The 23,963-nt window shown below is 55.0% G+C and overlaps 1 protein-coding gene across 1 annotated transcript in view; it reads right to left on the bottom strand.

The window, feature by feature from the left end:
- The window catches only part of ACTL8 (actin like 8), a 63,096-nt gene that overhangs the window by 26,063 nt on the left and 13,070 nt on the right, over nucleotides 1–23,963 (bottom strand). The gene's annotated exons all lie outside the window — the stretch shown is intronic.

Raw genomic sequence — 23,963 nt, 5'->3', positions numbered from 1 at the left:
AAAAAAAAAAAAAAAAAAAAAAAACATTAAAAAAAAAAAAAGAAACTAAAACATGACCAACAGATGCAGGGGGATGTAGGGAGAGAGGGGAGGGAAGGCGGGAAAGGATGCTCCCAGCCCTACTGGTGGAAAAGAGCCAGGTAGAACCTTCTGGGAGGTCGTCTGAGGCAACCTGGACATTCCCACTCCTTGGTCTACACCCCCAGAGAAACAACCCCCTCACCCGGCAGGCGATGGGGCCTTTACAAGGACATCGCCTGAAGCCTTATTTGCGGAGCAGAACCTGGAGATGTCCCCCACGTGGGTGGCCCTCAAGGACAGACAGAGCCCTGGACACATCCGTGGACAGCCTGCTTGTCCCTGGTCATTCCAGCCGCAGATGTAACTTTGAGACAGGGCTGAGTCGAAACGGTTAGCAAATAAAACGAGCTCAGCAGCAGCACGATACCGGTGACCTAGGTTAGCCCGAAAGCCCACAGATCGTACATGGATGCCCACGTATCAGGGACAGCACGTGCGTTCCCGAGGGCGGGCGTCACAGCCGGGCTGGCGATGAAAGATTTGTAGCAAGTGAAACCAGAGAGGGGTCTTGACCAGACAAATGACAGAATGAGTGAACTTGCCTTACCTGAGGGACAAAAATAGGAGATTTTTTTTTTCAGTTAACCTAGTTCCGGCACGCAGAAAGCATGTGAGGAATGAGTGCAAGGCAATTATGCCCGATTCAATCATTCCTGGTAGAAATTAGGGCACGGCTCAGACTCACAAATCTGGAAGCCAGAGCCCCGAGTAAACTCTGCGGGCCTTTCAAATCTCAGTCTCAATCTTAGTCTTTCTTTTTCTTTTTCTCTCTTTCCCTCGTTTGCTGGCTGAAGGTCCTTCCCTGGGCTCAGCGCCCCCCAGGTAAGCTGTTAGGGTGCCTCTGAGAGCCAGCGGGCCCTCCCCACGCCAGAGGCCACCCAGTCCTGCCTCGCGGCCTCGGGGACCCCGGCACGCAGCCCCGACCCGGCTGCCAGTCCTCACTGCACAGGCGCTGCGTGGCTCCCCGACCTGAACCTGACCGTGAGCTCCCTGGGCACCGCGCCCTCCCCGAAGGCGACCTGGGGAGGAGGGCGGGGAGGCCGTGTGCTCCATCCTGCGGTACCAGCCCCGAGTCCGTGTCGTTCAGGACGAGACAGAAGCAGGGCCGGGGCTGATGAAGGCGGCTGAGCTCCGCCGCACATTTCACGGAATCACAAACCGATACGACCTCTGCCTGCCAGGCAAGAACCAGCCTAATTAGCTAATTCTTTGAGATCCGGAGAGAACCCAGGTGCCCCTAAAGCAGAGTAGGGGTGGGGGAAGGAGCTGGGCTGTGAATCTGCCGCTAGGATTTGGCTACACAAAAGCCTTTATGGAGAGAAGAGAAACCCTACACACACACACACACACACACACACACACACACACCGCCCCCATCTCCCCCATTCAGATCTGCTAACATTCCAGGTCTTCGTGATTCCAGGTTCCACTTCATCTCCATGGAGCCAGGCTCTCGGCTTCTTGACACTTCCTCCCCCCCTCACACCCCCCTTCTGCTGGTCATAATGGTTACTGCTTCCTGGGCCCCCACTGTATGCCCAGTGTTGTGCCAACAGCTTTACCTACCTCGCAGCTAGCTACCCAGAATGCCAGGGACCCTCTCCCACTTTCACAAATAAGCAAACTGAGCTTTAGAGAGGTTACAAGCAGCCAGTAAGAAGGGAACACCGCTAGCACCATGCCCAGATCCCAGGCTTCCAGAATGTTCTATAGGGCTGCACACTACATGGCGTTCTGTGGAGAGGATGAGAGGAAGGCCCGTTTAATGCAACATCTCCCGCACATGTTGGTTCCAGACCCCTCCTCCCTGGGGCACTCACGTCCGCGGAACTTGGCGCAGGACATGCCAGCGTGGTGCTGGCTCGGCTCAGCGGCAAACAGACCTACTCAGCTGTCAGCACCCATGGTCTCTGAGGACAGCCAGGCGACCCGGCATTAGGACTTACAGCTCCTGCAGACCAAACACCTATCTGTCCCAGCAGGGCTTGGGCACGTGAGCGGCACCTCCGGGGTCCCTCAGTGTCCCAGGAGGTGGCTGCAGCCATTCTGCCTGTGCAGCTGCTGGGGAACTTGCCCTGGGCCACCGGCTGGCCGGGAGGGATTCGGGTCTTCAGCCCAGTCTGGTCGGAAGCTTGCTCTCTTTCCACTAAACCATGTGCTACTGAGCGACAGGAGCTCCCAGTGGGGCTATAAGCCTGGGGCGAGGTAGGGTGGGGCCCCCCAGTGACGGCTACTGCTCTAAGGGGCACCAAAAGAGCCCCCCCCCCAACTGGCTGCAGCCTGGAGAGGACTGCACAGAGGGGCTCCTGGTCATTGCCCAAGGTGGACTTTCCCACCCACCCAGCCCTCAGGGCTGGTCTGTTCCCGCTGGAGTGCTGGAGAGGTGTCAACTCTATCGTTCTGGAAATTCCCAGCTGGGTATTTAACGAGCTAACTCTAGGAGCACAAGGCGATTATCCCAAAAGCTGCCCCTAAACCTCACTACTCAGTAGGCTACCTCTAGATTATCTTATCAGGTGAAGGGTCCACCTGGGAGAATTTAGAAGCCAAGGTCAAGAAGCATACCATTGGCGCCTGAAGCCAAGTGGATGTGGAAATTGAATCCTGGACCAGCCACATGGTAGCTGTGTGAGCCTGGAGGCTGGAAAGTCCTAGCACCCTTTGTGCCAGAATCTACACACGCATGCACACACGCGCGCACACACACACACAGAGCCATCCCCACCCCTCCATCAAGTTAAAGTCCACCCAAACCACTTCCTGTTCCTCCTCTTCCCCTTCACCCTCCAGGGAACCAAACCGTAGCCAGCAGCGTCGGTCTGGGCATGCTCAGTAGCCACGGCAGCTGGGAAGTGGGGGGGCCCAGGCCATGCTGCCCCACTGCTGACTTCAACACCCTCGCCCTGGTGAGGCACCCCCTGGAAAGCAACATGCCCAGAAGCTTCCACTGAGCAGAGCCAGCTGCCTGCTGGGCTCCTGCACTTACTGGCTCAGCTTTTAAAGGCCCCAGAGGGGCTCCTGAGGGCTTGGCCCTGGCAGGAAGTGGGCGTCAGGGGAACGAGAGGTTGCACAAGGCTCCACCCCGTGCCAGTTTGCTTGGCATGCAGTCTTGGGATTGTCCACCCTCGTCCTAAGTTGGAAAAGACCCAGGTGTGCCCGTGCCAGCACTGAGCGCCCAGAGGGAAGGCAGTCTCGGCCGTGTTCAGGAACCAAAGGGCAGATACCACCCTTCCAAGTTCACTGGGTCCAGACACATCTAACCTCTAGTGATCAACATGGGACCCCGGCTCTGTTTCTTACTTTCTGTTTTACAGCCTTTATAGATTTCACTGATCGGAGCCAAAGGGAATCTGTTACCCCAGTGTTCCCGTGTGTGTGTTCCAGTATTTTCTCCCAAAGAGTGTTCTTTTTTTATTGCTCCTAAATCTTTCCCTGTGTAGCTAAAGCTTCCCTCTTCAGCCCAAGTAATGGAGGGAAGGGAAAACTAAAAATAGAAGGAAATTTACATTTACACAACACCTGTTATATTTTCCTATGTTCTTATTTAATCCTCTTAAGAGCACTGCAAGGTGGTTGGTGTGTTTAGCATGAAGGAAATAGGCTCGGAGAAAGCCAAGTTTGCACGGATGAGCCCTCCCTGGAAGCTAGGCGTGGCTGTAAAACTGGTCAACGGGGAGAAAGAGGGGAGGCGTTCTATCTACAGCTTCTAGCAAGTGTCCTTAATGGGAGAAAGCAATGCCCTTCTTTGTCCTTCCTCCCTTCCTTCTGCTGGCTGAAATGCAGGCACGCCGGCGAGCTCCAGTAACCATCTGGGAGCAGGAGGGTCCTGGGGAATAGAAGCTATGGCATAGCAGAAATAGAGAGGAAGGCTGAGTCCCAGCACTGTGGGCCCCATGCCAGGCCATGATGGACCCCACCTCTACATTATTGCTTATTTGGCTTTTCTGCATCAACTTTAGGCTGATACGGGAAGCTATGAGGTAATCCTCCTTTTGCAGACCTTATCAGTGCATTGTCCTACTGCCTTAGCATTCAAAGGATTAAAGGGATTTTCTAGTATTGCTCACCGACTCCCTCCCACAAGAGTGGCTCAGTTTTCAAACACTCTTTTCTCTGAGGGGGAAGGACTAGGCACCATCTGGAAGAGCAACTTTCTAGGATGCCTACATTGCTCTTAGCTTCCCTTTTGATGGCAACATCAGTCTGTTTCAAGCAGTAAAATGTTATGTAACTTCAGAGAGTAGGTAGTAAGACACGTTGGCTTAAAAATACAGTAAAGAGAAAAGTAGACAAAATAAGAGGAGACCAGGAAGGTTTATATACTTGCAGCCATCTGACTGAGCTTCCTAGCAGCCAAAGCAAAAGGGGAAACAACTCATGGTGACTGACTGCTGGTTGTTCAGTAGTTCAGTATCTGTTACCCAGGCTTTGAGGCCTGAAAGGCACTTCTCCTATGGGACACAGAAGAAGCAGTGAAGTCAATGGACAATGCCAGCAACAGACCTGGTGGCAAATGTAATAAGGGGTCTTAAGGTACAACATACGTAATCCTCCTGTCAACCCTGTTAATTGTCATCCATGTTTTACAGATGAGGAAACTAAGGCAAAGGCAGTTAGGTACGGAACTCTGCCCAAGGTCGCACAACTGGGAAACGGCGGAGCTGAGACTTTGAGATTCCAATCCAGGAACTTGGACTCCATAATCCAGGCTCATATGCGAGGGCCTTAAGGTGCGCCAGACCTGGGTTCAAATCTTATCCACTGTCCATCGCTGAGCAGCCTTGGACAAGTGACTGCACCTCTTGGAGCTTCTGTTTCCTCACCCGTGGTGGGAATAATCCCCTAAACCAGACAGAGTGGCTGTAAGGAGACAACAAGAGAAATCTGCATGTAGCCAGTATAGGTGGGGTGTTTCCTGGTGCCCTGGAATTACGGCTGAAGCCAAATGAGAGAGAAAGAGAGCCAAATGCTCTCAGATTCTGGAAAGAGCTGACAAGGTACTGCCCAGAGCTGGGGTCAGACCACCCTCTCCTGTCCTGATTTACCAGGAGGCTGCAGAGCCAGTCCTGAACACCAACCCCCCCCCCACACACACACACACACATACTGTGCACAGAAGGTCAGCCCTGCAGAGAGCAGAGCATTGGCCATGGAGAGGGGACATAGGAAAGAGATGGAGTGTTGTTTTTTTTTTAATTTTCTTTAATGTTTATTTATTATTGAGAGGGAGAGATAGCAGGAGTGGAGGAGGGTCAGAGAGAGAGGGAGACACAGAATCTGAAACAGGCTCCAGGCTCTGAGCTGTCAGCACAGAGCCCAGTGCGGGGCTCGAAACCATGATCCATAGATCATGACCTGAGCCGAAGTCGGACGCTTAACTGACTGAGCCACCCAGGCGCCCTGCAATGGGAGTTTTATCAGGGAACACAGACCTGGAGGTGTCATCGGAACAGCAGGACCCCCAGAGTGCCCAGAACCAACCCAAACGAGAGTAGATGGCCCCCCACCCTCTCCTACCTGCCCAGTCCGCTGAGGAGGGAGCCGCCTTCCTTCTGCCCCTCCTGAGGACCTGGGGAAGGAAGCCTTAGACGGAACATGAGGTCTGAAGTCCTAATACAGATCGGATGATGTTCTAATAACTGCAAGGGCCCAGAAAATGGTGAAAACTGTCAAAGGCATTGAGGTCCAGGAAAGGAGAACTTGAAAATCCCTATTAAGGGCAGGAAGCGGAAACATCAAAATCATTTCCGTTTTTACCCATGAGGCGGTAACACTCCCCAGCCAGCAGCTCCGGGGACAGAGCCCTCTGCACAGGGCCTGTGCACACAGCAGGTGTCACATGCATCAGCCCCACGTCCACAAGGGTGAGGGAGCCCCAGTCGGCCACTGCAAACCCCTCCCCCAACAGGGGCCCCTCAAGGTCAGCCTCTTCCCCAGGGAAGCTGCTGGACTTGACAATTCCCACAGCGGAAGAAACGGAGTCCTCCCATGGACCTGTCCCTTGGGTCCGTCTCCTCTCCCACCCCGCTGACGTCTGTTTGGCTCTCCTCGACCTTCAGTCTGCCACCGGCTTGGGTGACGACTGATGGCGGGACGGGGTCCTATGTCCTCACCTTCTCCCGCCTTTACTGCTGCTGAAGGTCTTGGCAAAGCCCCATAGCCAAGCCAAGGGGATGCCGCCTCCACGACAGAAGGGCACACGCTGCTCAGCAGAGAGCCACCGTCCCCGATGCCAACCAAAAGGTGAGGACAGGGCGAGCGAGGGAAGGAGGGGATGCTCAAGAAGGGGCTCCTCCCCATCACCCACCTGAGCCCGAAGGGGTCAGAGAATAAATGTTGGACACAGATCCCTGGTCTCCACGCATGTTTACATTAGATTTGGAGAAAGGCCAGGCCCTTTCCCCTGTCCAGTGCTACAGAAAACGCTTCCAAGAAGCAAAGCCACAGGGTCACACACCCTCAAGGAATTATTTGTAAATGCCGGCTGTTCCCTCGCATTGAATGGAGCCCCGGGCCCATGAAACCTACCTCTGGGCCTCAGCTCCCTCTTCATCAAGGACGGTTGAAAACCCATCCTCTGGGAAGATGAGAGGTAGTGTGACGGGGACAAGGTGGGTGAGGCCCTGTGCAGGGACATCTCCCTACAGTAGGAGCCTAATAAGTGCTTGGGCAGCCCTTTCTTGTACTCCAACTGAGGCAGGCGTCCCAGCTTGGCCGAGCTACAAGTGGCTCTGGGTCAAAGAAGAGGGGGTTCCAGGGGGCTGAGGGGGCCCTGGCGGCAGCCCAGCGCTGGAGGTGTGGGATGCACGCCGAGGAGGCCGGAGTCATGCAGCCCCCACATGGCGGAGAGGAGGGTGCCGCGAGCAGGCGTTTCGGCTCCAGTAGCTGGGATCAGGGTGGAGGAAGCTCTTATTCCCCCGCCCCTTCCTCGTGTGATGTGTTTCTGACACTAATCAGGGATCCATCCCCCTGGGAGCCAACAATAATGATTAATGGTGTTAAATATAGCCAGAGACTGCCGGGGCCACATTAGGCGCCATGCATAAAACATCACTCGCCTCATCAGGCAGGCAAATCAGCCGGGCGTTGGGGCCTGGTGCCCGCGGACCAGCGCCCACCATCGGGCGGCCCGACCCAGCCACCTCCCCACTACCGCTCATGGGGGTGTCTGCTGGGGACCCCACCGTATAGTGTGTGCCCATATGTGCCCCCCCACGGCCACCAGGCCCAAGTCGACCCAGAATAAAGGAACTATCCTTTAGTGGTGCGAAGAAATAGTATTCGGGACCCAAACTGACCTGGGTTCAAATCCCAGCTCTGCCACTTCGAAGCTGAGCGGCCTCAGGCCATTCACTTCACGCCTCTGAATCCTGGTTTACTTTTTGTAGCCAAGAAGGGGACATCGAGGCACAGGGGGACCAGACATTTACTTAGGAGGCACTCAGAACACGTTGGCTCCCTTCCTCCTGAACCCAAGCAGCTGAGTGACTTTCAACAAATAGCTTGCCCTCTCTGAATCTAAGTTTCTCGACTACAAAATGATGTCTCCTGTCGGGGGGCAGGGGAAACACTCCATATGGGCTAACAAACACCTCCACTCGTTATGCCGCAGCTAGATACGAGCACCCACTGTGCCAAGCACTGACTAGATGCCGGGGCTACGCCAAAGATGGGAACGTCCGGTGCCCGCTTTCGAGGAGCAGACAGTCCCGTGGGGAGACAGGCAATAAGTGAAACAGATGAAGTAACCGCAAATTATAAAATACCTTCTGAAGGAAACAAAAAGGCTCAAATAAAAATGTAAGTGGGACGGGAGTGGGGACAAGCGAGAAGCAGCTGGCCCTTCCGGAAGCCCGGGAGAAGTCACTCCCGCCTGGGCACCCGCCCTCCCTGGCCTGCCCCCCCCACATGAGTGTCCCTCTCTTCCATGACACGGGGACCCTCACTCGTGGGGGTGGCTGGGGCGGCTGAAGTAGCCCATCCCCTTGGATCGATGGTCTGATGGTGCACACGGCCCCGTAAGCATTTGTTTATAATCATAAACATGCACTGCCTTCCTCACTTTATGTACATCATCAAACATACACCAGAACACGCCTCCAGAGGAGGGGGGTGAGGATGTCAATGGGAAAGAAGTTCTGATTCTGCCTCCTGTGCTCTGGGGCTCTTCTCACGCTCTCCCGGGGACCCACGTAGCCCACTTTGGAGGCCACAGCTCAGAGGTGGCCCGAGGCACGCCAGGGAGTAGCTGGCAGAGGCCGGTCGGCCCCTCCCACCACAGATGCACCAGGAAGGACGGAAGATTCCACGCTCTCCTCCTCCGCTGACCGGACACCTGGGCTCTGGGTCCTTCCGCAGCACACCTCCCCCGCCCCCTGCAGCCACACCTCTTCCTGTGTGGGACTCCTCAGTAGGACAAACCCTCCTGCTGTCCTTTCCCCCTCAACACCCTCATCCTCACCTGGCGAATTCAGCCACATTCCCCAAGCATCAGCTAAGGCAGCCCCACAGCATGGAATGTAGATGACTTTGTCCCCAGCAGGGGGCGACCTTCTTGGGGACTTGGGCCATCCCAGGCCCTGCCCCGCTGTGCTCAGGGCAACACTGAGCTCCTTGAAGGGTGGGACTATTTATTTACCCCACGTCCTGAGGGCCTGGCCCAGATCATATGCACGACAAGTGTCTGTGAGACTGAATTGTCCTGAATCTCAAGCAAACTGTAGGAATGAGGAAGCCTTCTTCTTTTTTTTTTTTTTTAATGCTTTTTATTTATTTTTGAGAGAGAGAGACAGCAGAAGCAGGGGAGGGGCAGAGAGAGAGGGAAGCACAGAATTCAGCAGGCTCCAGGCTCTGAGCTGTCAGCACAGAGCCCGACGCGGGGCTCAAACCCACGAACCGTGAGATCATGACCTGAGCCAAAGTCGGATGCTTGACCAACTGAGCCACCCAGGTGCCCCTGGGTGAGGAAGCCTTCTGAACCAACTCTGGATGGAGAGCCAGAAGCCACGGACGGCCACAGGGGCGTTTCTCACCACACAACAATTCAGAACCTTGCCGGGCAAAAGGTACCACAAACAAACACAGTAACAGACAACATGAGAAGCGCTCTGCAGAGGCCGGAAGCGGGTTCATATCTACACAACACAGAACGCCAACAAGTCCACCAGAAGGGGACGGAAGACCCTGTAGACAAACGAGCAAAGGATCTACAGAGGCAATTCACAGGCGAGAGCGTCCAAATAGCCGAACAGATAAAAAGCCTCTCGGACCCACTGCTGGTCTGGGAAATGCAAATTAAAAGCAGTGATGAGATTTCATTCGATACCTCTCGACTTGGTCAGAACTAACAAGGCCAATGACGACTCTTGCTGGCGGATCCAGGGAAAGGGACTCTCCAATTTCCGGGGTAAATGTGAAGTGTTAAGCCTCTGGGGAAATCAAGCTGCAAGAGCTCTTCTAATTAAAAGCACACAAACCTTCTGACCCATTGCACGATTCAACTCCTAGAATTACACCCCAGAGAAAGACGATCTAAGGCCGTACCCAGGTACATATGGAGATTATATCATCATGCTGCTTACTCTGGTAACAGACGGAATACAAATGACAGTCAACAGGGGAACCGACCAGACAGTACATCCACACTCTGGAATATTACACGGTCGTTAAGAAGAACTTGCTGGGACGGCAGCTCCCCGAGTCGAACGGTTTCTTCAGGACGTGGCTGAATGAGAGATGATCTAGGTATGGGAAAGCATTACTATATGTCTAGGTGCAACTATAAAGGAAAATATGACACATCTAGACTAGATGGTCTCGGGTTGGGAGAAGGGGGGTGATGGGGACGCCGAAGGAAGGTTAGAGGCTAAAAAGACTGAAGGAAAATTATATGCGCTAAAATGTGGAACATAAGAGTTACGCATTTATGTAAAACTGTCTGTAAAAAGGCATCGGCACGCCTACGCCAAGGAAATGAGCCTACGCGTTCCCCGCTGCCCTTTATCGCTCTTGTTCTCCCGCGCACTTTCATCCCCGATTTTCTTCACTCTTCCTCTTACTTCACATAATTCAGGCAAGAAAAAAACAAACAGATTTCCGAACAAGAAGCTAAATACCTTATTTATCTGACACCCTTAACTCTCCAGAACACAGCCCGGAACTACAAAGCAAAACAGAGATCTGATAGCCAAAATTGATTATATATTCTTCACTCCGAGGGAAGTGCTTTGAGCTAATTACTCTTATTTTATACTGTTTAAATAAGCTTATTAAGCTCAGGGTGGCAGACATGCCTGAAGGTGACCCCCGGATGATCTACATCGTTGTGTATCCCCCCTCCCCTTGCACGGGGGTGGGGCCTGTGGCCTGCTTCCAGACACCAGAACATTGCAAAGGGACTCCTGGGATTGTGTTCATTCTGGAAGGCTCTGCCTTCGCAGGCTGAAGGGACAGGCCCTCCTGGGGGCCTTGAAGGACTCATCCGCCGTGTCTCCTCCTGAGGGCACCACAAGGCAGAGGTCTGCGGGCACCGGCCGGGAGCTGATGGTGGCCTACAGGACCCAAGGGCAGTCCCGGCCGCCAGCCAGGAGAGGGTGTACGCCCTCGGTCATTTAACCACATGAATGAGTTTGGAGGCGAGTCTTCCCCAGTCAAACTTCCCATTGAGCACACGGCCCAGTGGATACTTTCGACAGCAGCCTTCTCAGATTCTGGGCAGAGGGCACAGCTCAGCCACGCCTGGGCCCTAGGCCCACGGAACACAGCGAGACGGTACATGCGTGCTGTTTCCTGCCTCTGCCTCTGTCGTAAGTTGTTGTGCAGCAAGAGAAAACGAATACACTCATCAAGTTAAGAGATAAAAGGTTGAATTGAGAAAAACCTACCAAGAACTAGAAGACATGACCGTGAGGATGAAGAATAGCAGTACAAACCAGCCAAGAAGTATCTGAGGAGGCGCCTGAGGGGCTCATCTGCTAAGCAACCGGCCCTTGATTTCGGCTCAGGTCATGATCTCATGGTTTGTGAGATCGAGCCCCATGTCAGACTGTGTACTGACAGCAAGGAGCCTGCTTGGGATTCTCTCTCTCTCTCTCTCTCTCCCTCTCTGCCCCTCCCTCACTCACTCTCTGTTTAAAAAAAAAAAAAGTGTTTGGGGCCATTGTGCGGCCGGGACAAGGACCCTGCAGGCATCCGGTCACAGCCCCGGACAGACTGCTAAGACCCCGAGGGACCAGGAGGAGGAGAGGAGATGGACATGCGAACTCCCAACAGCCTTTGCAACAACCATCAGATGGGAGCCTTCACCCACCCCCCCAACAGAAGGGGCGGGTCCAGAACCTGCCGTCCTCCGGCACCGGCACCCTGCAGAAGGAACCCTCTCTGCTGAGACTGCCCTGCTGCGTGTTTGCTGAATGCACTGAGCGCCCGGGGCTGGCACCGCGTGGGGACGGACAGACCCTCCGAACGGCAGGGATAACTTCCGCCTCACAGATGAAGAGAGCAGAGGCTCGGCCATCGCAGAGCCAGCAGGCGACCTGACGCGCACTGCCCACCGGCCGCCACCACCAGGCTGTGTCTTCTCTCATCCACAGCCGACTCTTCTTAACACACGGTGCGGCCTCCCTGGGTCTCAGTCTTCCTCATCCATAAAGTGGGGAGAAGCATGGTGTTAATCTCATGGGGAGTATAAATGGGTTCATGCGTGTAGAGCATTCGGTAGAGTGCCCGGCAGGGTGGGCGGTGGGGGGAGTGCCCCATCTCTTTCCTACTATTCTAGACTGCGCTCAGAAATGCAGACAAAAAGAACGTTCAATCTCTGAATACTAACAACTCCTGGGGAAATGGGTTTTTATGAATCATTCTTCCCAACAGATGATATTTTTTTCTTCCCCACAGGGGTCAGTGCAGCCAGCTTCCCAAGGTTTCTCCGAGGCACATAGGGAGGGGCTCAAATGCAAGACCACAGGGCCTGACACGCTGAGCGAGAAACCATCTGCACAGTGACTGGAGGACAGACCCCTGTTCAGACCCACAGGGGGGCCCAAGCCCCCCTCGGAAGCCCCACGTTGCAGCCAACGACCCAGGTCAAGAGCTCCGTCATTCCAGAATTCTAGGCCAATAGGTCCTGGGGCGCATATCCCCCCAAAAACAGAGCTTCCTTTAAAACGGGGGCGAACGCTTGTGTGCCAAGGCCCCAGGACGCCACAGACATCCCCAGCACACGTCTTTTTTTTTTAAGTTTATTTATTTTGAGAGAGAGAGTGCACAGGGGAGGGGCAGAGAAAGGGAGAGAGAGAATCCTAGGCAGGATCTGCGACATCAGCACAGAGACTGACATGGGGCTTGATCCCACAAACCGTGAGATCGTGACTTGAGCTGAAATCAAGAGTTGGACACTCAACCGAGCCCCCCAGGCGCCCCAAGTAATGAATGTCTTAAATAACGAACCTTCCCAGAGAGCCCCCAGGCACGATCTGCCCCAGGGACCCAGCCAGGATCACAGAAAGCAGGAGAGCTGGAATGTCGCCCTCCCCCCCGAGGCGCCCCCATGCCCCCAAACACAGATCCCACACCAAAGAATGGTTTCTGAGACAGGTGCCTCAGGAAGGCGCTCTGAGCTAACTTAGGATTTACAACACACTGCCCGCCTCCAGAAGCAGAGATACCGAAGACGCTACGGGGATGTTCACAACACAGTTGTTTGTAAAGAAGGAAAGGGAACAGGGCAACGCATCCCACACCAGAAGACTGGTGAAGTTCCGGAACCATCCAGACAGCAGAACTCAGTGCAGCCCATAGAGATGCTAAAGGAGCGTTTCTTCGCACGAGAAGGTATTAAGCATTTTAGGTGAAAATGTGAGCTTCGCTATTACGTGTATTATCATCCCTTTGGTGTCAAATAAAATACAGAGAAAAGGGTTTGGAAGGTCATAGATCAAGGCAGTCGCCGAGGCTGTCTGGGGAAGGCGACTAAAGGGATTTTCTTCCTTGTGCTTATCTGCATTTCCTCATTTCTCCCTACCATGAACAGATATTGCTTTCTACAGTTTAACCAAAAAAAAAAAAAAAAAAAGAAAGAAAAAGAAAAAAAAAAGACGAAATAAGTACTTTAGCTTCTAAAACCAGGGAACACTGTCACCCACATTATCTCTTATAATCCTCAGACCATAAGCAGATACAGCCGCTCTGCCCCGGCCTCCTGAGTGCGGAATCCAGCTTGAGCTGTACACACCATCCATGACATTTTGCTCTGTTTCCTTCCACTCTGTTCTACTGCACCTCTTCTCTGGTAGGGTGCTAACCGGGGTCTCTGGGTTCCAGGGGTGGGCTTTGGGACGGGGGAAGAGCACGCCCCTGGAATTGTACACCAGCCGTGTGAAATCACGGTGGACATTTTTCTGGGGAAGAATCTAGGAAATTTTGTATTCTTTTTTTTTTTTTAATTTTTTAAGTGTTTGTTTATTTTTGAGAAAGAGGCAGGCAGAGCGTGAACAGGGGAGGGGCAGAGAGAGAGGGAGACACAGAATCTGAAACAGGCTCCAGGCTCTGAGCTGGCTGTCAGCACAGAGCCCAGCGCGGGGCTCAAACCCACAAATCGTAGGATCATGATCTGAGCTGAAGTCGGGCGCTTAACTGATGGAGCCGCCCAGGCGCCCCTGGAAAACTTTATATTCTTAAAGATGCCTGTGACTCCTGAGAGGTAGGACCTCAGGCCTCTGCCCACCTCCTGTGTGTTCCAGCCAGCTTGGTTGGTGCCCCATTTTCCAGATCCCCCCTTTTGCCTGGGTCTCCTGTGACCTGTCCTCTGTCCTAACGGTCCCACCTGCGAGACTGCTGTCCCTTATCCCTGGACAAATCAAAGCAAGCTGTGCGTCTTTCTAGAGGAAAACATACACGGTGAATTTTATTATGGATCTGGGTGATGTGCGCCCTCCTGAGGCCCACCCACCAAGGTCCCCCTGTAGTGGGTTGAAGGGTGTCCCCTAAAAATTCATATCCAGCCAGAGCCTTAGAATGTGACCTGACTTGGAAACAGGGTCTTTGCAGATGTAATTACTTAAGGATCTCAAGATGAAATCGTCCTGGATTTTGGTTGGGCCCTAAATCTAATGACTTCTAAGTCCCTGGGGTCCTGAGAAAAGAAGACACAGAGCCACACGGGAACAGGGGACAGAGACAGAGGGCGGGAGGATGTGGCCACAAGCCAAGGAGCCCCCAGGAGCCCCCAGAAGCTGGAGGTGGCCAGCAATGATCCTCCCATAAAGCCTTTGGCGGGGGCGTGGCCCTGCCCTCGCCTTGAATTTGAGCACAGCGCTGCAGATTTCAGACTTCTGGCCTCCGGAGCCCTGAGAGGAGACACTTCTGTTGTTTGAAGCCACCAAGTTTATGGTCATTTATAACAGCAGCCCTGGGAGACAGACACACACACATAGCGCCCAATCCCAGAGGGACCCGAGGCGCCAGTTTAGATCCTCTTTGATCTGAGCAATAGTCCCTCGGTCTGCACATGCTCCCTGGACCCCTCCCTGCAGCCTCAGGGCGCCCCCACCCCTGCTCTTCTCCAATGTTCCTGATCCGAGATTCGTTCCATCAAGCCGGGCTCTGCCGCCAGTACCCTCCGCCACATCTCACACCTTCCCTCCCCTCCCACGTCCTATTAATAAAACAAAGTAAAAATTAAATTACTTCTAACACACCCCCGGTCTGCTTTCAAGAGGGCTGGATGGTTTGAAATTCTAATTTGCTTTCCAAGGTCTTAAAATAATTTCACAAGAGCCCTGGCGATGCCGCCCCACCCCCGCCTGCCTCGCACAGTGGGATGAGGCTGTGGGGGGTCCAAGCGATAGCATCGGGACAGGAAGTGAGAAGGAATGGTGCCCGGGCGCCAGGAGAACCGGGGTCCACTTCCGGCCCCCCTGCAGACAGTAGGTCCCACCTTGGGCGAGGTCCCTCCCCTCTCTTCCCTCCAGTCCACCGTCTGCAAAATTCCATGGGAGGCATTCTGAGGCTAATGCCACATCTTGGCTACAGTCAGTCTCAAAACCAGGAGTTCTAATCCTTTTTGACTCTCGGACCGTGACGGAGTCCCCCATGCTCGGCCAGACCCAGGCCCCTCTCCCCAGCCCAGGGAAGACCAACCTCCCGGCCCCAAGCAGGGCCCTGAGACCAGTTCTGGCCTGCCAGGTGTGAGCAGAGGACATCAGTCCTGGGCAAAGGCGTCTAAAAGGCATCTCCACGGGCTGTCCCTTTAGCAGTGGCCACGGAGGCCTCACGGAGAGATGGGGGAGAGCACGGATCCCCCCTGGAGCTCTGGGCTACAACGTGGGAGACAGCCATCCTGGAGAGCCCAAGTGATCCCAGACTGTGCATGAGCAAGAGCTAGGCTCATTTGTTCTCAGCCACTGAGATTTCAAGACGTATTCATTAATGCAGCACGCGCAGCCTAGCCTGACTAACAAGAGTACCGTCTCTTTTCAAGGATCCGATGATGAGGGATCAGGGCAGAAAGTAAAAGGGACTTTTGTGAATTCACAGGCTGACAGCAGTCACACCCAGACGGCAAGGCAAAGAATTTAACGGGAGAGGCATGTGCAGGGCAGGGCAGGAGGGGTGGACTAACTCAAGGCAAGTGCAAGGCACAGGGCAGAAGTGGGGGACAGCTTTCCTCGGAGATCCACCCAGGCTGAGGCTGAAAGGCTGGGCAAGGAAGGAAAGGGAGATGCAATGAGGGGTCAGCGGGTACAAATGCCCAGAGGAGAAATCCCACAGGAAGCTGCAATCTTTCAGTGCGGCTGGAACCTCAGGGCATGTTGGGGCTGGAGGGGCAGAGAAGGGAGCGCCCAGGACGCGGGGCTCTTCCGTGAGTCTCCCCCACCTCCAGGCAAAACCAGCCGTGGCGGGGGGGGGGCCTGTGGGTGGGACCAGAAACACCCCCAGCTTCTGACCCTGAAGAGGCTACCTTAGCAGTCCCCTGGCACTCCATGCCAGCACCTCTCCAGCAGCCCCCACCCCTCCACCATCAGCATCTGCGAGGGGGACCCCTGATGCACCACCACTGCTAGCCTCCAACCCTCAGACACACCCGCCTGCGGCTCATCAGATGCACCACCCCCCATTTTCACACTCAGAGCAGAAAAGGCCTTAGATCTCTGGTCATTCCCCTTTGTTCTACTGAGAAGAAACATGGGCACAGAGTAGGGAGGCAACTTGCCTAGAGTCACACAGCAAACCCACAGCACAGCCGCATGACTGGAATACAGACTGGACCCTGAGCGTGCCGCTCTTCCTTTTACTCCTCAGCTTTGGGGGTTTTTTTAATTAAAAAAATTTTTTTAATGTTTTATTTATTTCTGAGAGAGAGAGAGAGAGAGAGAGAGAGACAGTGTGAGCAGGGGAGGGTCAGAGAGAGAGGGCAACACAGAATCCGAAGCAGCCTCCAGGCTCTGAGCTGTCAGCACAGAGCCTGACACAGGGCTCAAACCCACGAGCCGTGAGATCATGACCTGAGCTGAAGTCAGATGCTTAACCGACTGAGCCACCCAGGCGCCCCTACTCCTCAGCTTCGTAAGATCCCAGGGGCCTTGGGATTACTGTTGCACCAGAAGCTGGCCCTTCCCTGAAACAGCAGTCACTTTCACACAATAAACCTTCAGCCAACCAGGCACCGCTTGTACTTTTCATGCAGGAAGGATCCAGGGTCTCAGTGGGAACAACTGTACACGGTGCCTTTCATGGGTTCTGGTGAGACCCGGCCCTGCACGCCTACCTGCCCTCTGCTCCCCAAGAGCCTGGAAGACATCCTGGGGCTTCCCCACGCAATGATGCAGCCTTGCAGCGCCTCTGCCCCGTGAGCCCCACCAAGGACTGAGCGAGCCCTCTGCACCATGACTAGAAGAATCTCAAGGCTTGGTGCCTGGGCAAACCCTCCCTGCTCCCCCCGATGTCCCAGAGCTGCCTCAACCTCCCCACCTTGGCACAACACCCCCTCCTCCCGCCCCGGCTTGTTGATGCTGACGCACGTGCCCTTGGATAAGCATGTGTCTCCAGACAGAGCCATGTCTAAACTGTTCCCCAAATCAGCTGGGACCAACGTGTCTCCCACGCGGTCCCTCCCCCCTGCAGCCACTGGGCACCACTACCCGCTCTGCCAGCCTGATGAGCAGGCAAAGGCAAGAGGCAAACCCCCCAGCCCCAGAAGGAAACTTCTAGCACAAACACCACCACTCTGCTCCCTCACCGCCATGGCAGGCATCACTAATCAATCATCAGATCCCTTCCCACCACGCCCAATCGCAGCCCGGGACTCCGGTTAGCAGCGGGCCATCTGTCAGAGCGGGCGCACCGGGTGCACGCACCTTCCCACACCCGCTATCGCCGGCCAAGGATCTCCGACACCGGGCTGCCTTCCACCTCTGGGCACGCATTTATCTGGTGGCCTGAGTGAAAGAATCGGGACACACTGAGGAGCAGGAATGACACACTCCTGGGGCCCTGGGGTAAATAATTTCAGGAGGCAAGGGATGCTGGGCATGCAGCAGTTGCTGGTGGGGAAGGTGGTGTTCCTAGGCAGCCTTCACCACAAACTCCGGTCGACACTCCGGGGAGGCTGAGAGTTTCCTCAAGAAGCAGCACGTGGTACCTTAGATTTCCTGGAGGTTCTGACCCAGCACGACTTGCACATTATTTGCATTTTTTTAGGCGATGGGCTTGTTCTGCGTGGTTAGGTTCCTGCCTTAGGAACCGAAAACAAAGAAAAGGGACAAATGAGTCCCTCGGGAAGGAAAAGCATAAAAAGCAAGGTCACCCTAGGGATGGGTGCTAGAACCAGTCTTATTTAAAACCCTTACAAGGGAGCTGAGCAGAAGAACATGTGTGAGATTGATGGCACTGGCCGCCGGGGAGGGGAAATGAGGCCATCGGGGACACACGGCAGGGAGAAGGGAGAGAGCAGCGTGGAAGGGAAGCGGGGTTTGCCCTGGGGAGTCGGGCGCTGGGGGAACCCCGCTGCCCGGGCTCCTGGTGGGGGAGCGGCAGGGAGCCTCTCCCCCACCTCCACAAGCTGCCTGTGTACCCGGGGGAGCAGACGGCCGCAGGACAGGGGGAAGAAGAGTTCAGGACCAACACACAAGCCCCAGCTGCCCGCCTGGGGCACCAAGCAATCTGACCCATCGACCCAGAGAATCCATGGCAGTGCTCTCGCCAGAGCCCAGTGGAAGGGCCAGGAGGGAGGCCTCCTGGGCACGTCCCCTCCTGCCCAGCATCCTGGTGCTGCTGGCCTTCACCACAAGCTCCTGTCCACAGCTCTAGAGCTTGCTATGGCTCCCTGGGGCTCTCAGGGGCAGGACTCCAATCTTGGTTGAGGGGAAGAAACTAAAGGGTGCCGATCCCATCCTATCATTTACAGGCTACGTGACCTGGGCCAGTGACCCAACCTTTGTCCCTGGGCATCTCATAGTGCAGACTATGACACCTGCTCCTAGAGCAGCAGACAAGCTGTGACCAGCACCCTGTGGATACTCAGGGGGTCGCTAGAGTGTAATCAGTCTCCGGAGACCTGCAGTGAGTTTTCTGTCCAGCCCCCTCTCTGGCACGCCCCCCTCAGCCCTCAGAGACTAACAGCAGACATTCAGAACGCCCTGCACTCTCCCACTTGTACCTCTGCAATGCCCTTCCCTCCACCCCACCTCAGACTCCCGCATAACTGCTTCTCTTCCAGTACTCTCTCTGAGTGACGCCTCCTCCAGGAAGCCCTCCCTGACTTTCCCAGGTAGACCAGACACTGCCCTACCTTTGGGAATCTCCTCTCCCAGCTCTAAGACCTCCCCTCCCCACACGGTGGTGGGTTCATTAGCCCTGGTCTGGTCTGCGCCACCAGCCTGAGGGCACCCAGGGCAGGTGAGTGTGGGGAGGGAAGCGGAAGGAGGGACGGAGGGACGCAAGGAGAAAGCCTCACGGAGTTCCAAAAGAGAAGTTCTCAAACACAAACAGGGACGTGGAGTTGAGGCAAGCTAGGAGACGGCGGGGGGGGGGGGGGGGGGGGGGGGGGGGGGGGGGGGGGGGGGGGGGGGGGGGTGTACCTTTCGTGTTGAATCAGGATGAGGTCTAGAGTGGCTAGCAGATGTAGGTCTCACTGGTGGTGGGGGACCCTGGCGGGGGACAGCCCACTCCTGGTCCAGGCCTGCAAAGCTTTCCTTTTGGGTGTCACCGCTGAGTCCCCACTGAGCTTTTCATGCCGATGGCAGAGCCCTGGCTGGATATACTGGCCTCCGGTACCTCTGTGTGGACTTCCTTCTAGAATCTCCCACCTCCCCAGTCCAGGGCTGGTAATGAACTTCAGGGTCACTCCCAGCCTAAGAGCCAACCCTCTTCCCTCCATTGCCAGGCAGAGATAACTCAGGCTCCAGGGGCCAATCAGTAGGGGACCCCGTTTCTGTCCCCATCCACCTCGACCCCTTGGGCCCCCGACTTCCTGCCTGATGTCAGTCCTGGGTCTCTCTCTCTCTCTTTATGTTTTATTTATTTTTGTGAGCAAAAGAGACAGAGCACGAGCGGGGAGGGGCGTACAGAGAGGGAGACACAGAATCTGAAACAGGCTCCAGGCTCTGAGCTGTCAGCAGAGCCCGACGCGGGGCTCAAACCCACGAACCGCAAGATCATGACCTGAGCTGAAGTCGGACACTTAACTGACTGAGCCCCAGTCCCAGGTCTCTAATTTGGTGGGTGAACTTGGCCGACCCCTGCCCCATGTGGCCTCTGTGTGCCCTCCTGTATTTTGAGAGTCTGACTTATTCTGCTCTGACCGGACAAATCCTCCCCAAGGATCCAGCAGGACAGCTCTCCTGGCATTCTTGGGGGAAGGCATTTCCCAGGAACCCCCAGACCTCTCCCCTCACCCCCAGGCTCCAGGGCCAGGCCTCCTGCATACAAACAGGTAAAGCAGGAGGGCTAGAGGCCATGTCAAAGGGGAAGGCAGAGCCTGACCTGGTAGATATATTTAAGTACCGGTTGCCAGGTATGGGACAGACATACTGGCAGCAAGATTCTGAAGAAGGTCTTCCTCAGCCTCCTTTCAGCTGCCTCCCTCTGGCCTAGAGGCCTTCAGCTGATGTCAGAGCAGGGGGTGCTCCCTTCTGGTCTTAAACACTCTAGGCATGTGCCTACCCCAGGGCCTTTGCACTTGCTGTTCCTTCGGCTAGAACACCCTTTCCCCCAGACAGCTGTCCGCCTTGCTCCTTTATCACCTTAGAGTCTCTACTCGGATGGCACTTTCCGGTGGGCCTTCCTAACCCCTGGATAGTTAAAATTGCAAAGCCCCCTCAATAGTCTTCAGTCTCCCTATTTTCCCAGCCCCTGCTTCATTTTTCTGCATTCCACTTATCACCATCCACAACCCGTAAGCTCCATGCAGGCAGGGGTGTCCGTCTGCTATTTACTGAGCACCTGCTATGTGCCAGGCACCACGTGTGGCCCTGAGGACACAGCAGTGGACGAGACAGCGCACCTCTTTACTCGGCTCTGCCGTGTGAGCTGGTGACAAGCCAAGGCCGTCAGGCAGGGCTGAAAACTTCAGACACAGCCCTGGTCTGTGAAAGTGAATGAAGAGACACCCCCCGGGTCACAGAAGATGCGGGAAACAGAAGACGCGGGAAACAGAAGACCGCAGTGACGATGCCCCCACACAATCGCGCTGCACCCTCCAAATAACCCTGTGGAGTCAGTATCGTGTCCCCCGCCTTATAAAGTAGAAAACAGACACTCAGACATCGGTTCACCCGACAAGACCAGCCTCTATGAAGCAGGGGCCAAGCACGGCCCCAAACGCTTTGCAAGCATTCCCTCATTTGATCCTCTCACTAACCCTATGAGAGAGCCCCTCTTCTTATCCCCATTTTACAGACAGGGAAACTGCGGCACAGAGAGGTCAAGAATGGTGCCAAACCACACAGCCGACGGGAGAGCGGAAATTTCGAGCCCCTGCGGTGCCGTCTCTTCTCCACAGGATGAGACCGCCCCCCACGCTGGGTCAGGGAGGGCAGAAGCTGATACCCTGGACACGCTCACTCAGATGTGAAACTGAGTGGCCAAGAATTCACAATATTCAGAAAAATCGTTTATCCATGCGCAGACTTTGTTTCTATAAGACAAAGACTCTCTAAATGTTACTTGTGGGGAAGGTGTTGAAAAGGTCATTTAGGGGCGCCTGGGTGGCTCAGTCGGTTAAACATCCGACTTCGGCTCAGGTCATGATCTCACGGTTCGTGGGTTCAAGCCCCACATTGGGCTCTATGCTGACAGCTCAGAGCCTGGAGCCTGTTTCGGATTCTGTGTCTCCCTCTCTCTCTGACCCTCCCCTGCTCATGCTCTGTCTCTCAGAAATAAATAAAACATTTAAAAAAAGAAGAAAAATAAAAGAGATAGAGGTGGAGCCCAGTGACTGCCACATCTCTGGCACAGCCCACGCTCGACACTTGCTGTGTGCGAAGGAAGTGCTTCCTGGGCGTCGTTTCACCGGCACCACCTGTGAACTCTTGTTCCATATGGCAGGGGACCAGAGAGGCGAGGCGGGTTCCCAAAGCTCACACAGCAAAGGCGTGGTGAGTGGCGAGCCCCTGACCCCCAGCCCAGTGCTCTCCGGACTTCCTCCGCCGGTGGCCGGAAGCCGCCTGAACAAAGGCATTCTCTGCTTCTCCTCAACGCATAAAACAAGCCCCTAATCCTTGTTATTAATGTAAATAATATTCCGGCAAAGAAAGCGAGCTCCCCGCCTCCCCAAGGGGCTCCAGGGATTACTTTGACAGTGTCCGGTGTGGCAAGGACAATAACCAATTGACTCTTATTAAAACTCCTATAATGCTCGTGTGATTGCGGCTTTGATAAGAGCCCTGCTGTGAGCGGGGGTCAACCACATTAGGAAAATGTAATTAGACTAATAAATTCCAGGCGATCCTTTTTTTTTTTTTTTCTCTTTGCTCCAAGGAGGAGACACATACGAGGCCTCATTACTCACATGGAGGCCCCATCGTGGGCTCTGCAGCAAAGGAAGGCGGATTCTTAGACCGCCTGAGTCCGGCCACAGAAACACCCCCAGGCTCCCGGGGCGCCTGAGTCTTTGGGACTTACTGGCCCAGTGGGAAAGAGTTCAAGGAGCTGCAGACACATGGGCGGGATGGGGGCTACTATGGACCCCAAGGTGGCCCCTTGAGATTCCAAAACACCAGCTTCCGGAGGTCAGCGAGGGGAAGGCATTACCGGAGGGTCAGCCTCACCCGGGTCCCAGGGACCATCCTAGCCCCGCACTGCAGAGGCCAAGGCCGTCTTCCAGGGTGAGGCAAACCTTACAAGGAGGTCCCTATTTAGGAAAGACCCGGACACCCCTCCTAACTCCTGACCTTCCCAAGTGTGGTCAACTCTGCTGTCACACGTGCTTTGACAATTCAGACACGCTCTGGGGGGACCCAGATACGCGGGAACAATCTGAGCGCTGCACGGAGGCCCCGCTGGCTGACGCATCGGAAACACCGGGTGAACAGCAAACCACACCTGCTGATCGGAGCAGCCTGGGGACACACGACACGCACGCGCCTCACAGAACAGCGGCCCTGACCATCCACACCTGCGGTTGTGAGGTTCCACTTCATTTCCCCGTAACTTTGCCTTCTGCCACCTCACCGGCAGCCTAATGCCCGCTCCCGATTTCCGCCCCAGCCTGTTTTGTTCTTCTCTCTGGGCTCTTTCTCTCTTACGGCTCCTCTCTTCCTCCTGCACGCAGGGTGACGGGTGTGGGAGCTGGGCGGGCAGCGGGCAGGGAGGGTGGGTGGGACTCCCTCGTGCAAACTCTGGGTCTTCCTCAAGATGAAGTGCCACGTGTATTTAGTATGTGTGTGTTTCCAAACCCTAACCACGGACAGGATTTGGCGACCTTTTCATTAGATCCCTGCCCTTTTTGTGGGTCGCTGACAACGTTTTCGGGTATGACCCCTAACCCCATTTTCCCGTCAACCCTGTGGGTCTTATTGTGCCATATTGCACTGCCCGGTGATTTCGTGGCACACATCTGTCCCGCTGTAGCAGAAGGGGCCGTTCTCCGCATGCGCAAACCACACTGCGAGGGCGGGGGTGAGAGGATCGTGCCCCCATCACACAGAAGGGAATGTAAAGTCCAGAGTGAGTCCAGACTCACCAATCTCCCAACAAACTGCTGGGCCCTTGGCCTTGGTTGTTTGTTTATCGCATTAGCTCTTCTGTGTCTGATGATATGCTAAGCACTTGACGGTCAAGTTTCAAGGCAAGAGAACGGAGAGAGAACCGGCTTCCCAGTGGGGATTCCTGAGTTAAAATCAACTCTGCAATTTAGCTTTGTGACCTCAAACAAGTTACATAACCTCTCTGTGCCTCAGTTTTCTCATCTGTGAAACGGGGATAGCTCATAGAGAGGTTGTGAGGATTATAAGATTAAGAAAAGGTAAGAGGGCATTTACAGTTTTACCCTGTGCCCTGGACCAGGGTCTGGGGCAGAGAAGCCACCCCAAAAGCATTGGCTGCTCTCATGACCAGGGCCCACACAGCACACTGTGAACCCCAGTGCCAGCGGAAAGGTGACGGTGGATGGGGGTGTGGGTCGAGGGGAGAGGCTTTTGCAGTCCGACCCAGCTGCAAAGCCAGACTCACCAACTTCCTCCTTGGTAGCCCCGGGCAGGTTGACCTGGGTTCTCGGTCTCAGTCTGCTCATCCATAAAATGGGGTAGCAGTTATGTGCCGTCATAGGGTGGTTGTAAGGATTCATGAGTTTCCCTGTGCAAGTCACTCATGGAGAGGGCCCAGCACACGAAGTAGAGACAAGGGGAAGGGACCCTGGGCTGCCTCTGCCTGTGGGCACACGCCCT

The sequence above is a fragment of the Hyaena hyaena genome, unplaced genomic scaffold (genome assembly GCF_003009895.1).
Source record: "Hyaena hyaena isolate Hyena2069 unplaced genomic scaffold, ASM300989v1 scaffold_35, whole genome shotgun sequence".
Classification (NCBI taxonomy): domain Eukaryota; kingdom Metazoa; phylum Chordata; class Mammalia; order Carnivora; family Hyaenidae; genus Hyaena; species Hyaena hyaena.
Note: the sequence above shows the minus strand (reverse complement) of the source record. Positions and strands in the feature narration are given on the sequence as shown.